At 40.9% G+C, this 3675-nt stretch overlaps 1 non-coding gene across 1 annotated transcript; it reads right to left on the bottom strand.

Annotated features, from left to right (window-relative positions):
- Positions 1-235: 235 nt before the first annotated feature.
- On the bottom strand, positions 236-342 carry LOC140894199 (small nucleolar RNA R71). Its single transcript, XR_012153745.1, has one exon. It is a non-coding gene; the product is annotated as a small nucleolar RNA R71 (small nucleolar RNA).
- Positions 343-3675: the final 3333 nt, after the last annotated feature.

Here is a 3675-nt window from a genome sequence, read left to right as displayed (position 1 = left end):
TGGTGGAAGTGCTATCGATGAATCCTATGTGCATCTCACAAATTTTCTGGAAATTTGTGATACATTCAAGATTCAGGGAGTTTCAGACGACGCAATTCGTTTACGTTTATTCCCTTTTTCACATCGAGACAAGGCAAAAGCATGGCTAACGAATTTACCTGCAGGTTCCATCATAACTTGGGATGACTTGGCGAAAGCTTTCCTCACCAAATACTTCCCACCATCGAAGTCAATGAAGCTGAGAGCCGATATCACAACTTTTTCCCATGGTGAACAGGAGACGTTTTATGAAGCATGGGAATGCTATAAGGATCTGCTGAGGAAATGTCCACACCACCAATTACCAGACGGTCTAGTGGTACAAACTTTTTACTATGGACTTTCTCATTCAAATCGTACCATGTTAGATGGAGATGCAGGTGGGAATCTACTACGAAAGTCGTCAGAGGATGGCTAAGAATTAATTGAGGAGATGGCAACCAGTAGCTATCATCCTCAATCTGAAAGGAGTGCAGCTCGGAAATTATCTGGACTTCATCAAGTTGATGCATTCACCTTTGTGGCTGCTCAACTTGAGGTCATGAACAAAAGGATCGAGGAACTGAGTGTAGGACATTCGGCGATGCGAGTGCAAGAAGTATGGTGTGAAAAATGCGGTGCAGAGCATTTCACGAAAGATTGTCAAACATTCTCTCAACCAGAGGGAGTTATGGCAAGCCACATGGGGAATCAGAATCGCCCTAGGAATGACCCATATTCGAACTCATACAATCCAGGGTGGAGATAACATCCGAATTTTTCATGGGGTGGACAGAATAAGCCGTATGGAAATCAGAACTACAGCAGGCCGCCTCAAGAGGAGAAGTCAAGCTTGGAGCAGATGATGCAGAAATTTATATCATCTACTGAGACCCGCATGCAGAATCAAGATGCATCGATAAAGAATCTGGAGAATCAAATAGGGCAATTGGCCAAATCAATTTCCAGCAGAGATCAGGGTACTTTGCCAAGTGACACTGAGAAGAATCCGAAAGAACAGGTGAAAGCAATTGAATTAAGGAGTGGAAAGACGGTCAAGCCTGAACAAAAAAGCGAGAAAGAGACAGAAACAGTTAAATCAGAAAAAACTTCAGGTAAGTCGTCTATCTTAACACCCCCACCCACTTCACAATCAAAAATTGTTGCACCACCACCTTTTCCTGCAGCTCTTAAGAAGGCCAAGCTAGACTCTCAGTTTGGTAAATTCTTAGAAGTGTTTAAAAAATTGAATATCAATATACCCTTCGCTGATGCACTGATGCAAATGCCAAGTTATGCGAAATTTTTGAAAGAGATCCTCTCTAACAAGAGGAAATTGGAGGAGCATGCAATGATAAGTCTGACGGAAAACTGCTCAGCACTGGTTCAGAATAAAATCCCACTAAAGCAAAAGGATCCAGGGAGTTTCTCTATACCCTGTGTAATTAATGATGTTCAATTTCATAAGGCTTTGTGTGATTTGGGTGCGAGTATAAATCTAATGCCTTACTCTGTGTTTAGGAAATTTAACTTGGGGGAACCAAAGTCCACCAGAATGTCGTTACAACTGGCGAACAGGTCCATCAAATATCCACGGGGTATAATCGAGGACGTACTTGTAAAAGTGGACAAATTCATCTTCCCCGTGGACTTCGTGGTGTTAGATATGGAAGAGGATTTGGACATGCCACTCATCTTGGGTAGACCTTTCCTGGCAACAGGAAAGGCACTAATAGATGTCCAGAAGGGAGAGTTGCTTTTGAGAGTGGGAGAAGAGAAAATTTCGTTTGATGTTTTTAATGCTTTAAAATTTTCTCAGAATAATAAAGAATGTTTTCAACTAGATGTAGTGGATTCACTATTATTTGGTTATGTGCAGGATACTTTTCAGGAACCATTAGAAACTGCACTTATATCTGAGCATGTGGACGATTTCAGTGATGAAATTGAAGAGATGACTGCATATTTGAATGACAACCAGTCATGGAGAAGAGGTGGAAAGCTTAGACTTGAAGATCTTGGCGACCGGAAGGATTTAGTCCTTCAGAAACCAAGCATTGAGGAACCACCCACTTTGGAATTGAAACCATTGCCTACCCATCTCAAATATGTATTTTTAGGTGAGAATGATAATTTACCTATCATAATTTCGTCTTCTTTGACAGGTGAGATGGAGGCCAGATTAATGGATGTGCTCAAGAATCACAAGAGTGTATTTGCTTGGAAAGTGGCAGATATCAAAGGAATAAATCCGTCCATATGCATGCACAAGATCTTAATGTAAGAGAGCATCAACCCATTAGTCCAACCACAGAGGAGACTAAACCCGAAGATGCAGGAAGTTGTAAAAGCTGAAACGATCAAACTGCTGGACGCAGGTATTTCTGATAGTCCATGGGTAAGTCCAGTGCAATGTGTGCCAAAGAAAGGGGGGATAACTGTCGTAAAAAATGAGAATAATGAACTGATACCTACTCGGACAGTTATGGGTTGGCGTGTGTGCATAGATTATAGAAAATTAAATGGCGCAACCTATAAGGATCATTTTCCCCTCCCTTTCATTGATCAAATGCTAGAGAGATTGGCTGGGTATGAGTTTTACTGCTTTTTAGACGGGTATTCAGTATACAATCAAATAGCGATTGCACATAAAGACCAAGATAAAACAACTTTTACATGCCCATATGGTACGTTTGCTTACAGACGTATGCCTTTCGGATTATGTAACGCTCCTGCTACTTTTCAGAGATGCATGACTGCTATTTTTCATGATATGGTCGAAAGTTTTTTAGAAACTTTCATGGATGATTTTTCTATTTTCGGTCAATCTTTTGATGCATGTCTGCATAACTTGAATTCTGTGTTGATGAGATGCGAGGAAACCAATTTGGTGCTTAACTGGGAGATGTGCCATTTCATGGTGACAGAAGGTATAGTGTTGGGTCACAGAATTTCTGAACAAGGGATCGAGGTGGACAGGGCTAAGGTGCACGTCATTCAAAATTTACCTCCACCCACGACAGTAAAGGGAGTTAGAAGTTTTTAGGACATGCTGGTTTTTATCGGCGATTTATTAAAGACTTCTCAAAAATTGCTACACCTCTGTCTTCCTTGCTCATGAAAGATGCCCCTTTTGACTTTGATTCGAATTGTTTGCAGGCCTTCGAGGTGTTGAGAAAAAGACTAGTGACTGCGCCAGTACTAACATCGCCAAACTGAGATCTTCCATTTGAGTTAATGTGCGATGCCTGTGACTATGCTGTTGATGCGGTACTCGGCCAACGAATAGACAAGGTATTCCGAACTATCTACTACGCTAGTAAGACTCTTAATGAAGCTCAGCTGAATTATGCCACCACTGAAAAGGAGTTGTTAGCTGTAGTATTTGCACTGGACAAATTTCATTCGTACCTTGTACTTTCAAAAATCACAATTTACACAGATCACTCTGCTATTAAGCACTTGTTGGCAAAGAAAGATGCAAAACCTAGACTGATTAGGTGGATCTTACTTTTGCAAGAATTTGATTTAGAGATCAGGGATAAGAAAGGTGTTGAAAACGTAGTAGCTGATCATCTGTCTAGATTAGAATGCATTCCTGATGATGCACAAAACGAACTAGAGGATATAGATGATTGGTTCCCTGATGAAAAACTT

Source organism: Henckelia pumila, chromosome 3 (genome assembly GCF_033568475.1).
Source record: "Henckelia pumila isolate YLH828 chromosome 3, ASM3356847v2, whole genome shotgun sequence".
NCBI lineage: Eukaryota > Viridiplantae > Streptophyta > Magnoliopsida > Lamiales > Gesneriaceae > Henckelia > Henckelia pumila.
The sequence above is the reverse complement of the archived record's forward strand: the minus strand, read 5'-3'. Positions and strand labels throughout refer to the sequence as shown.